The following is a 14,458-nucleotide window of genomic DNA, read 5'->3' as shown; positions in this document are numbered from 1 at the left end:
GTTAGTAGTGCATTTACAAATCAGTTCAGTCATGCATTCCATGCATTAGATATGCATATTCAATGTGTAAGATTAGTCCATCAGTTTTCCTCAGCTTAACCAGTCTCATTCGAGGACGAATGATCCCAAGGGAGAGATATTGTAATACCCCATATTTCCTTAGCATAATCCAAGTCACAATACATGAGTATTCATATATACAATTTTTGAAATATTCATTAATTTTGAGTTTAAAGCCTTTCATTGCGTAGTAAATTCAATTAGCTTTCCAACGATATAAAATTCGCCCAAATCCGATATCCAGGAAAGAAATTATGGCGATTTTAATTTTCAGTCTTTAAACATCGTTATTTTTACACTTAGCGCATCGTGGAGCCAGTCTAAATAACAATTGTCAGTTTTCATTATGGTTCCGCGATGTTGGCGCATCACGCCAAGGACCCAGTTCACGTTTGGAAATTTCCAGTGAGCCTCCGCGATTATGGCGCATCGCGGAGGTGTCCAAAATGGCATTCCAGTGAAGGACCGCGATCTTACCGCATTGTGCCATCGTGCAGTTTCCCAACTGTCACTTTTCTAGTGGCTTGGTGCGATAGTGGTGCATCACTCTAAGGCTAAAAATCGGGATCTTCAGTTTCCAGCTTGCATTTTTAAATTTATTTAAGGGTATTTGGGTCTTTTTCCTATGCCCTAAAGTCGTCCTAAACATGAAATTTAACCCCTAATTGACCTAAATACTCATCATTATTCAATTCCTCTCAAATTAAAGACCCCCCTTTCAAGAACAAGAAACCTTAGCTCTCAAATTCAAGGCCAAATCTCAAGAACTCACCATCAATCCTTCTAAATTCATTAACTAAGGTCTGTTAAATGTTCATTCATGGGTTCCTTTCACCCATGAAGTCCAAGTACCTAATTTTAATTACGAATTTATAATCTTTTCAAGTTATTCTAATTTTAAATTATGATATCACCCATGAATCTCCATGAACTATGATTTTACATCTTGTATAGATGAAATTATTATCGTTATTCAATTCTCCATGTTTTAATGTTATCATTCCTTGAATTAAATCATGATTTAGTATTATTCATGTTGAATTCATGATTTTACTACAAGTTCCATGACATTCCTATGATTTGACCAAACTATGAACTACAAGTGTTTGATAAAATGCCTACAAGAATTCATGTTTGATAAAAGCATTCATGCTATGTCCTCTAAGCTTAAGTATTATGTTACTATTATTGCTTTTGAGTCCTGGGGGTATTGAATACCCAAAAACCATAGCTGCTTATTTAGTCTCATCTCAGTATCTTTAGAATAACTTCAGAATACATATTATGAGCATTACTAAATCAGTCAGTTAAACTCAGAATAGTCAGTAACTCAGTGTCATTCAGTTGGGAGTAGGACTTAGCACCGAGCGTGTGTAGGGATGGAGGCTTCCCCATTAGATAGGCAGAGTCACTAGTAGCAGTCCTTAAACTGCAGAACTACATAGCCAACATAGGATATGAGAATTCACCCATTAGTGTAGGCTTGACTATCTCACAGGGGTTACCCGTCAGTTCAGGCTTGACACTCTTAGTCCTTTGGGACAGTACATCAGTATAGTAGATCCACACAGCCAGTGTTAGTACTCGTGGCATAGTATTGAAACTCTTCCAACTAGGATTACAGGTTGTACCCCAATTAGCTCAGATTAGGGAATATCGATTAGATAATAGTTCCCACAATCTCAGTCTAATAATCAAATCAGTAGTTCAGTCTAAGTGTTGTTTGACCAAGGCATACAAATATCAGTTAGTTCAGTATTTTAGTTTACAGACTTCTATTCAGTTCATGTGATATGCTTGGTCATGCATCCCCAGTATCTACAGATTTCACGTACTTTCAGTATTTATAGACTGTCATGCATACATAGTATTTATCGATTTCACATATTTTTAGTATCTACAAATTTCATGCTCTCTATTTAGTACTCCATGTTTTACATGTATATTTAGATAATTATTATCCCTGTTCACAAAACCATGCATGTCATCTTACCTCATTTAGCATACCAGTACATTCAAAGTACTAATCTCATACCTTTATTTTGCGCTATGATATATTGTATCATAGTTTCTGACGCCCAGTTCTCGGATCGCGTTTAGACTTCTCAGACTCTTAGAAGCAGCAGTGGTTAGTCCTCACATTTCGAGGATGGAATATTTTATTTCATATTTTTAGTCTAGTAGTTAGTTGGAGTTAGTTGGGTCCTGTCCCATCACCTCACAGTTATTTAGTTTAGAGGCTTCCAGACATTACGGTCAGTTAATCAGTTTATGTCAGATTTTAGTATTTATTCAGACTCAGATAGTTATATCTTCAGATTCATAATTCAATATTTGTTTTAGTTATTAAAACTTTATGGCATATCAGTTATTCTTTCGCATTTGTGATTATGTTATTTAGTGCTCATAGCAGATACCAGCTCATGGGTTAGCTTGTGGTCCCTCAGGACTGTAAGCACCGTGTGATGCCCAGGGTGTACTCTCGGGGAGTTACAATGTGCCATGAATTTATAACACTTGTGATACTTAAAATGATGAATATTCATAAGTGCAAGGGTGTGTTTCTGTGGATATGATAGGTTTTTCATGATTGCAGACAAACAAGCTCGAAAAAGGAAAGTGCTTAAAAGTAGATTTTTAGAGAATCAGATGAGTGACACCACGACTGTGGTATTTGACCACGATAGTACTAAGGCTATCATGGCATGAATTAAAGAAGAGGTACCTATACATTGATTAGACAAACACCTCCCATGACCATACCATGAATTTACATCATACGATTTGGTCATGGGAGGAAGACTGAGAAAAAAGGCCATAGGAGATAAATTTTAGGCTTACCTGACGAGAGTTTTCATGACTTTTTAATTATCATAGGATTGTACCTTGTTCTTATAGGAAGAATTCCCAGATAGGAAAACTACAAATGATTAAAGTAAGGATGATTATATGACCATATTATATGGTCAAAAGTTGAAGATATGAAAAACCCATGATCCAAACCACTAGCACCTAAGGACGATCATGGGTCCTAACCACTATCACACCTTCTTGTTGTCTGTTGCATTCAAGTGTACACACAATTGTATGTGGGAAACCAAGTGGTAAAGTGGACTTTGAAAGCCAAGAATCGATCCCACATTGACCTGTACTTGAAAAAAAAATCTAATTCTACTATTACTACCAAGATTAACCAGGTGCAAATGTAACCAATAATGTTTGAGATTTGAAAAATTCAAATAACCGCAAATAATTTGATAATATAAAGTGTTGTAGACAATAATGGGGAATAATCTAGGTTCAAGGCACTATGAATAATCCTACATAGATATACAATTTTGTTGCTTTATTTAATTGCCTTGGTTATTAATTCATGAGGTTGATAACATTACTTTGGTCTTTCGAGCCTCTAATCGTCTATCTAACTTAGCCCCACAACTTTATCGTTGAGCGGGGATTTAAGAATTAAGCTAAACACATTTATATTTCTTCCTGTATATGAACCAAATGGGTCGACTTAGGTATATTACTATCCTAAATGCAAATCCTAAGTTTAATCTATTGAACTTTTCAGATCTCACTCCATACATCCCACGTTCTAATCTATTGTTTCTCCTTTCGAACTCAGAATAGAAATACAATTTTATGCTAAGGGTCGAGAATCCATATAATAGTAATAAAAAGGATATATGAACAAAAAAACATGATAACAGTCATAAACCAACTCAAATATAAGCATAATTATTCATGTTCTTCTCCTCAACCATATATGAGGGTGTTTAGCCACTCATGGATTTACAATGAAACACAAGATTGAAATTCTTCTATAAAACCAAATGTAAACTAAAATAATGATTAAGAACCCTAAAATAAGCATAATAAAGTATATATACAGCCCCAAAGGTCGTGCAAGTTGTTTACAAGTAGTCGCAAGTGTCCTATTTATAGTTGAACAAAAGTTGACCGTTTTGTTACCATGGGCGTGCCACACCCTTGCATTGGCGTGATAAGGGTGTGGAATGACCTTATTATGGATGATAACTATTTTTACACATTTTGGTTAGTTTATAAAGGCATGGAAATCCCTTATATCAGAGGCTAGAGGGCGTGGCATGCCCTTGTGCTCAGAATTTCCAGATTTCGTCCATGTTTGCTCCACCCCTTTGACTTTGAGTTCCTTATCTCATGGTTTTCTTTCCCCTTCAAATTATGATTGTGTAGAATCACATGATTGATTTTAACATCTCACAAGGCTTCATATATAATAAAACATCACAAATTAGTGCTTAAGCACATTAGATTCCATCAAGATCAACTAGAACAACACATAGCTCAAACTAGTAACACTAGTTTTCTCGTCTAAACTCTAAGTGATCATTTTCATTCCAAAATTGTTTTGAACATGCCTTGAACATTATAAACATGTATTTTAACACGTTGGCACTGAATTGTGTGAATAGAAACTCATTATGAAATTAGGTGCATAAATCCACCTAAAATATCACCCCACGCATAAAGACTTGTTCGTCCTCAAAAAAATCTTTACATTAAGTATCATATAATGAAGACTAAAAAATTACTACTATAATAAGCAATATACTAAATCTTTCACTACAAAGACTACGCAAATAGCAAGTTCCATAACAATCATGTCACATACTTCAAAAAGCTCATGAATACTACTTCAAAGTATCCAAACCTCATGAATTGACTCCACCAAGTCATATTACTCAGTCAAAGATATCATATAAGTCACCTCACAATAATTAAACATGTACTCTCACCACAAGAGACTTACCCATATTTACTCATAGAGATGTAATTTATCTCAAGAATGGGTACAAAAATCAAATTGCGCTCACTCTCATAAAGAATTGTTATGTCACATAAGATGAACCATAGGTTTTTCTTTAGTGTAGTACTCTACTAATATAAGAATGTCAAAGTTTAAGATTAAATTGGACTTTATGGGTTGTAATATAGGATAAGGGGTGGGTAGGAACTATTCTGGCTAGTAATAGTGACTATAATACCTAAGCACTTTATACATCACACTATACATTCAAATCCACTCACAACAAATAATTTCTACCACTCCTATCTTCCCATTTCTCTTTTGATATGCCCTATCTATTTAAGCCAGTTCATATATACTAAGTATGAAGTGTTATGTATCACCATATGATTCAATTTTAATTGCTTTTTCTATTTTCATTACATTACTCTCAACCACAACATGTAAACCCCCCCTTTTTCACACAAATAGCTACTATCTTGGGGCTTTACTTTCACCCTTTTCTTCTTCAATTTTACACTCCTTAACAATATTAATTTTTCAACTAAGCACTTAGGATCTTTGGATCAAATGACGGTCAATAAAATAAAGGGATAGGCTACATATGAGGCTACCAAATATTAGGATAAAGGCTCAACGGGGCTAACTGAGATATTACATAAGGGTAGATAATGGATCGAAGGGTATAAGCTACTAAAAAAATTCCTATGTCATATTGTAAACCTAAAACTCTTTATTTTTCTTTGCACACACTCTAGTCAAGTTCTAGACATCAAAATACAATAAGTAGTATACAAGAAAGCCTCATATCATACATTGCACATGCTCAAGTCAAGTAGGATCCCTATAGACTCTAAATCAAGTAATAGAACGAACTTAACATTAAGCCAACATAAAAAAAGAGTCATATAAATGTGCCTAGGTGTCTAAAAAGTAATCATTAAATACAATCAACATACTTTCACATTCAAAATCACTTGAATCATGTAACCACACATAGTAACTAGCAAGAAATGAAAAGATTCCCCACCTAACAACTAAAACTAAAATCTTTTTGTAATTTTTTAGATTTAAATGTAGTAAAAAATAAAAAACAACTAAAAACAAATACTATAATAAAACTTCACCCTAAACCATAAAATGAAATATTCCCCACCCCACACTTAAAAACATACTTTTTCCCGAAAGTATAAATTCAAATGCAAGGATGGTGTAATGAACCTTCAAGTTATTTCCTCAATTTGCATGTATTTTCAGAATTTCAAGCCTTACCTCAGTGCATACAAGTCATTTATGACTTACCAAAACTATCGACACAGTTATCTGATAGTTCGTTTGGATTTTAAGCTCGTTTCTCTATTTTGGAGCTTTCATTGTCTAAAATTTAATCTTGGACCACAGCACTGAGTAGATGACCTCAAATAAGAATTTCAAAAACACCATAAGCTCCAGAATATTGATTTTAGGCTAGAGGGACCCTTGAATCAGGTCCGGAGGCTTTCAGACTCATTTTGGGCTATTGGATGGATTATGTGAAAAATAGGATTATAGGTGTGGGCCCTACACTTAGCCGAAATGACTTTAGATGAAAGTTTTAATGGTTCCATTGATTTTAAAATTTTGAATTTAGTGTGGTGTTATATTTTATTTGTGCATGTGGGGTTCTAAACAAATCATGAGCACCCAGTTGAAGTCCATTTTGGACTTAGCAAAATCTGGTGCATCAGGTTACTGATGCAACCTCTTAAGAGGTCATATGAGCGATTAAGTGGTTATCACGTGTATGAAGTTATGTTACTTAGGTGACATTAATCAACTGTTTAATGACCGCTTAATCGATGCAAAGTTTGCTTACTCGAGCAGTGCCTAAGTAGCGAACGAGTTGCCTAAGTGATACCCGACTCCTAGTGATTGATCACGTCTGTGATAGGTGAGTCACTTAAGAAACTGTCGCGTAAGGAACATGGTGATCTCTTAAGCGGCACCTATCACTATTTAAGCCTCTTTCTCCACCAATGTTCTATCATTTCTTCCACTATTGTTAAATCCATTTGAGAGTTCAATGAGAGGAAAAAGTGGGAAATCATCCACGTGAGTTAAGGTAAGCTAACCTAACTTTACTTGTTCATTTCTTATTTATTTTCCCTTTTATTTCCATCCTAATTCTTGGTAAAATTCTTAGAAATTAGGTCTTGAATTCCTAAACTTTGAGGGTTGATTTAAAACCCGCTATGTGCTTAACCTTTTATCACAAATTCTTTGTCCTTCAAGGGACCTCATTAAAGGTTTAATTTTGGATTTCATTTATGGACCCCGCGTGCTCTTTCTTGACCCAAAATTTGATCCAATCCTTAGCAATTTGCCTCTTATTTTACTCCTAAAGATGTATAGATTACTATTTTATTGGTATGTTGGCATTTCTAGATCGTGGAGTGAAAACAAATGATTTGTGAATGATTTATTAGTTGAGATTTAGCTTTGAGGCAGGCTTTTGTCTACTTTTCTCTTGACATTATGTTTCATATATGAAAAATATTAGATAGGGATGTTAGGATATAATCATGGGTAGAACACTATAACTTTGCCTAATTTATAAGTTTGGGGGCTAGAAGGGTAATGGAACCTTAAGGTGAAATATGATACTTTTGTAGCATATAGATCATAGTATAGGATCTTTCCACTATTTTATGCATTGTGTGGAGAAACAATGGTTTGGAGACATTGGGTGAGCTTCTGGAATTCAAAGTATTGCTATTCTCCTTATTATGTACTAGACTAGTCTCTATGTTATATTCAGAGATTAGTTTTATTAATATATTTATTTTCTACTTTAGTTTGAAAGTCATATTATAATAGAAGATCTTGTGTTGACTTCACTAGGTTTTTGGACCACCATAGGTATTTTAGTCTTTTACTATATTTATTCTATATTTTTCCTTCACTTCTCTTGGTAGTCCATTGCTAGTAGTTTCTAACTATGAGGTTAGCTTATCTATTGATGGGTTATAGTAGGTATCATCATGATTTGAAAAATTAGATCGTGACAAATTGGTATTTGATCGTAGGTTTACCGGTGTGTTAGTTTAGTAGCTAAGTGGATAATAGAGTCCTGCAGATTGTGGCAGAGACTTCTATGTCCTATTTTGAGAATCTACAGGGCATTTTTAGGAAATTATATTCTTTACTTTTTATTGTGTCTTCGTATTTCTATGATCCTCAAGTAAATTCTTTGACTCTATTCTTTATCATATGGATGATGCAAGGTTATCGTTAGATGCTGACAAGATTTTAGCACACATTTCTAGAGCTTCAACACAACGTTGGTCTAGGGAGTCAAGGATGGATGTCAAAGATCTTTAACTTCAATAAGTGGATTTAGGGAATACCCAGGCTGTAATACTGCTTCAGCCTTTTTAGATTCAATATTAGGTATTTCGATCCTCCTTATGGATACCTCACAGCTATGGATGACATCCAATTCATCGAGCAGTTCTTAGGCCAATGTTTGGTTTGTTGGTATTCAATAGGGTTCCTTGCTGGTTTTAGGGTATTATATTAGGTTTCTAAAGTGGGTCTTGAATATTTCTATGCTATATCGTTCAAAGCATGATATGGTGCACGGATTGATTAGAGGATTAACATTGCCACTCTATTTGCCATCGAAGCACTTGCTAGAAGATAGGTCTTTCTTCTCCTAGGTTATTAATCATGCAAGGGCCACAAAAAGAGTATAGAATTATAGAAGAAGCAGTAAAAGGCCATGCCATTAATACACCGTTATTGATATTCCATTTGGGAGTCAGGATTCCACCGACAAAGGTAAGCTTTAATAGAAGCCTATTTATTTTATGAAAGGTAGTATTTCAGAATTTGGGTGGCTCTCAGATTAGTCATAGTGATCATTGTGGACAGAGTTCCCATCAGACCATGTAGAGTTTCTAGTGTGGTTCTTTAGGCTAGGGCGTCCATTCAAGATCAAAGTATGTAGCACCTTAGACTATTCCAGGAGATTTTTTTGGTTGTGGAAAGATAGGTCATTGGTCTAGAGAGTTCCCTAGATGTGAGTTGTTTGTTCAGACAGTATTAGCCTGAGATATGTTATGATTGTAGGGAGGATGGTCATTCTAGTAGGGAGTGCCCTCATCATCAGTTGGTTAGCCAGTTTAGGTCAGCTCGTGTTTGTCGCCAGGTTAGGGATTTAGAGGTTTGCTATGATTGTATAGAGATCAGTTATTAGTCTAAAAAGTGTACTCAGTATGGGATCCTTAGTCATTCAACTTATTAAGACCATTTTTATAATGTTGTAGCCTCATTAGTTGGAGATAGTACGCTTAGAGTATCAATGGATAATTTAGTTGGTCAATTTGAGTTCGGATCCATTCAGGTTTGTTCTTTCATAGACCCATCAGGTATGTGAATTTGGATTCCACCATGATAGGTGCACTTTTATATACACCCTTTACCTTTTCTTTTATGTGTATTAGGGTTCTTGTATCCATTGATGGTTGTATGCCTTTGTTGATTTATATCAATTATCATATGCCCAAGTATAAATTTCATGATTATATGGTGTAGAATTTGGGTTTGAGTCCCATTTACCTTGGCATATTGGTTTTATTATGGGTCTAGAGTGGTACTTGCTATTTATTTTTATTTTTGGTACAACCTATTCCCTTATATTGATATTTATATTGCTTTTGTTATTGTAGTCATTGTTTGATGTAATTGATCCTTGCTAGGTAGATGGATAGACTGTTAGTATCTAGTTAGAATTTTCCCTTCTTTATGGTTCTTATTCATTGGCTTGGCAACTAGCTTGGTTGGATGTTTTCTCTCTTATAGCAAGGTTAGGTTGGTTGTTTTCCTCTTTTTGAGTGAATTATGGTATTGAATGTAAGTTTACCTTTTTTGGTTATGTTATGGTTCTGAAGTTTGCAATTTGGTTACATTACTCGTTCTTGGGATTATGATTCTTAGAATTACCTTCTATGTTGCAAAAGTACTTACATTGGCTATCCCTCTGTATGTAGTCCATTAGGGATCCATTCTTCCAAGTTGGCTAGTTTATTGCCCGATAGTGGTTTTGATGTTGATGTCAAGAATTCTTGGATTTATTTTTCTGGTTTGTTGGGTTCGTGTCCTGGAGATGGTTCGCTCTTGGTAATGGTGTAGAGTTGGATACACTATTTTTGCAGTAATGTGGTTGTAGTCTCTGTTGAGTAAGAGAGTTAAAGACAAGTGATTTTTCTTGTGACCGCTTCTTAAGTTGGCAAATTGGAAATTTTTTATCTCAAGTTGCTTGGTGTAATGCCCCAAAACCTAGTCTCGAGACATCACACAGTGCTCAAGACTATGAGTAGCCTTAAGCTAACCCTTTCTGCCTTCTACTAAGTCTGAATCTCATAAAAAAGGAAACATAGACATAAGAGTCTTACTATATGTGGAAAACTATCTGAATATAATATCTAAAAATTATGTTTGAAACCTCAATACTGAATAATCTGAATCAAAACTAGTAGTCTGACAAGCCTCTACTACTAATAACTAGAAAGTCATTGGAACAAACCCCCAGCTGACTCGAACTGTTTGAAAATACTGAATTATCTAATATTGATAAGATAAAAATCTAAATAACTAAGTTCCCAAACTATGAGGACTCACCAACTCTCAGGATGTAGACGGAGATGCTCGAAATCACTCTCATTATGAAAACGAGCACTTGAACCTACATTGTGAAACAATGTAGCGCATAGATGTATATGTGGATCAATACTTTGAGGATGTACTGAGTATATGGGGGTGAATGAATAAGTAAAACATAATGTCAATCATCATCATAGTTTGTAAAACAATACATTCTAAATATAAATGACTCACATAAGCTTGAGTAACTGAGAAACTAAAATCTGTAATAATAGGTAGTAAAGCATATTGAGTGAATTTAGTGAGTCATAACATTTAGTTCTAAAAGCTGTGCTAGTACTCTGTCTTTAAATCATACTTTCTAAGTGTAGAAAGGACTCACTTCTATGTATGAAATTTGAAAGCTAAAATCTTTAACTATTATCTTTTTGTAAAACATAATCTGAATAAAATTGTAAGCTTTTACACTTAGTTTTCTAAAAGCTTTTCTGTTCTAAAATCTGTAATCTGTAAGCTTTAAACTTTAGGAAAATACTTTATTTGAATCTTATCTATAAGGGAGGTTTTTCTAATTGATATAAACCATGTGAGCTAACATAGAGTCCAACGTCTCGTTCCCCTATGGGAAAAACCTCACGATGAGGAGAGGTGTCATACTCTTGCTAAGGAGTATAACCTGAGCTAAGTGATCACATCTGTAACTCTCATCCATATTGGAATGGGATTAATTTGATAATCTGTTCCTACGTTAGCTACGTAGTTCTGTGGAAGATAGGGCATGCTAATCCCATACTTTTTGCTTGGTGATAAATACTTCTTCCTTTAATCTGTATGCTCCTTATGTTGGAAATCCACTTTAAAACTAGAATAAGGGTTTATCTGAAACCAATTATGCTTTTATCTGATTAAATCTATAAATAAAGATGATTTGAATTTTGTAACCTGTAATAATCTGTAAAGTGGATTCCAAATTTTATCTAGGGATCAAAAGATCAAAGCTTTATGCGAATTTGAAAATAATTTGATCATAGGATGCTTAATACATCATCTTTCTTTAAATATCAACATATAAACTTGGGCTTAGTCACCCTTGCATCAAATACCTGTCAAAACATCATAATAATCATGCTTGATAATGAAAACAATGATAATTCATCTAAAAAATCTGAAATTTACTGCAATAGGCATGAAAAATATGAAAATAGTCACGCAATTCAACTTCAAGAACACTTGAAATCTCATAATCTTGCAAATAACAATATTGGGTATGAACCCTAATTCAAATCTCATGTAGTTTCATATAAAGCCATATAAATTTGTGATAGAAAACTTATTTTGGGCACAAAGATGGAAGAAGAACCTTGTTCATAAACCCCATATACCTTGGTAGATGATTAGATGAAGAATCTTGAATTATTGATTCCTATTTGAGTTCTTGAAGATGAGTTCTTGATTATCTTGTCTTGGGAATCCTCAATTTGGAGCTTTCTTGGAGAAATAATAGAGGAATTTGACTTCTTGGAGAATAAGCTTTGGAGCTCTAGGGTTTTTCTTTGAGAGAGAATGGATGAAAATAAGCATAAAGTGCATAGAATAGGCTTTAATTCCTTATTTTGGACGAATTGGGGCCTTGGGAATTCACCAAAGTACCTTTTATAAACTTTTAATCAGAACTAGAAAAAGAACAAAATCCCTATTTAGCATGCCACTGTGATGCACCACTATTGTGGTGGCTCACTGGAAAATGACATCTGGGAACTAAAATTTCTCTACAACGTGGAGCTATCGTGGTGCACCTTTGAAATGCTATTTAGGCCATCAACGCGATGCGGTACAATCATGTTTGCCTACTAGAAATTGACAAATGGGAAATTAGGCTTCTTTGTGATACGGGGAAATCACAGAGGTCCACTTGAATTGACTATTTCCATTTTTATCTTCACTGCGAGGCGGTGATCGCCTAGCTGGCATACTGCCTTACTAAAATTGCCCTAACTTCTTAACCGAGAATCAGATTTAAGCAAAATTAGTATCGCTGGAAAGCTTATTCAATTTTTTACATAATGGAGGGTCTAAATTTGGAAATTTCTATATGAAACAAATGCTATTCACTTTTGAAGCTAACTTTTGATAATCTAGGAGCAAAATTAATCTAGGAAAAGTATAAGGTATTACACTTGGTTCATTTTCTGGTAGTGGTCTTAGCCATAGCATTGGTGTCAAGATTTGTACTTTCTTCCTTAGAGATATAATTCATAGGTTGATTGAGTTAAGGGTGTCCTAATTGGGTAAATCCAGAAAATCCTCATTTTGATAATTGTTCCGCCTAATAAGAGTCGGTGGAATGTTTCTCCATAGTGTTATGTGCCTACAGGTATTCTTTGCTGAGATAGACCGATGGAGCGTTGGATAGATTAGTTTCCAGTAAAAATTGTATTTCTCTAACTTTCTAGAGTTTTGCTTATCTCTAATGCAGTTTGAAGCCTTGGTGAGTTTTTGAGTAAGCATTGGCATTTCGTACCCTTTAGTGGATATAGAATTGGTTGCTGTGTTTTTAGTTGGTGATTTATCATCTCTTGTGATTTTGTTCTTTAGCTATGTTTTAATTTTGGCTCAGCATGATTCAATAAAGATATGTCTAATTTGGATAGTAAGGTCGATTTAGGTATTTGTCCTTAGTTTAGGCTTGTTGGATCAATTTTGAATTTGATGTATTAGAAGGGAAATTTAGAGATTTTGATGGATTTTAAGTATGGATACTTACCATCTTCAAGATTGGTTTGGGTAGTTGAGATCGATCAGTTTAGCCTTGGTGTTGATATTTATGTTTGGAGTTGCAGAGCTTAGGTGTAACTTTCTTGTAAAGATTTGTCTTAGCTGAGGCTTTATCTGTAGGCTAGTTGAGCCTACTTCGTGGTTACCTATCGGTCTGATTGAGTTTGAATGGATTGTGGTTGATAAGTATTCAGATGATAGTCCATGGACACGGTATTGGTTCCTTTAGCTTTGACCTTAGATTTTTATTTTTAATTATGATTTTTGGATGATATACTCAGCAGGAGTAGTATGCTTGAGTTGGATTCAGTATGGATTCATTCTTGATTGATTGGATATCTTAGAATGGATTATTTAGTGGTGAATAGTTGTGCTTTTAACTCCTAGATTTTTATTTTTGTTAACATCTGGACTGGTTGTAGTATTGGCATAGGTTAAAGACCTTGGATATCTTCTTTTGTATGCCCAAGTAGAGCTATATAGGTTTATTTACATGTTTGCCCACATGGATTTTCAGTGGATCAACTTTTGTTATTTAAAGTTAGTGTGATGAGATTATGGGGATAGGACGTGGTTGACTTTGTGCGTGGTTATAGTACCTGTAGATGTGAAAAGGAAAAAAAGTTATATGTGGAATTCATAGTGGGTTGCATGGTTCATGCCTTTGTTTACCTTTGGCTTGGATGAGTTTGTGTTTGATTATGATAGCATCGGTGTAGTATCATTGTGTCCTCATCTGGATTTGAATGCATCAGCCTTTCTTGGTCTATTAAAGGCTAGTTGGTGGTTGATGTCGAGTTTTGGTTGTTTGAGTAGTGAAGAATGGAAGTTAGTTTACAAAGGAATACTCATGGATAAATTCCTTAGATGTAATGTCTCTTTATGTAGGTTATTTGGATTGTCGTGATTCTAGCATACGGTCCCAGTACCTCACCCATTTGAGTTTTTGTGATTCTTCTATCCATTGATTTTTATAGACGAAAGTCTATTTAGTAGTGTGCATTGTAATGACCCTCCAGGTCATTTCCTCGATTTGAATGAATTTTTGATGTTTTGAGCCTTCTCTTAGTAGCTACAGGTCATTAATAACTTGCTAGAACTATTGGTATGGTTATCAGATAGTTCGTTTAGATTTTGGGCTCATTTTTATTTTGGAGATTTTCCTTTTTAGGATTTGTTCTTGGA

Source organism: Capsicum annuum, chromosome 1 (assembly GCF_002878395.1).
Source record: "Capsicum annuum cultivar UCD-10X-F1 chromosome 1, UCD10Xv1.1, whole genome shotgun sequence".
Lineage (NCBI taxonomy): Eukaryota > Viridiplantae > Streptophyta > Magnoliopsida > Solanales > Solanaceae > Capsicum > Capsicum annuum.
Note: the sequence above shows the minus strand (reverse complement) of the source record.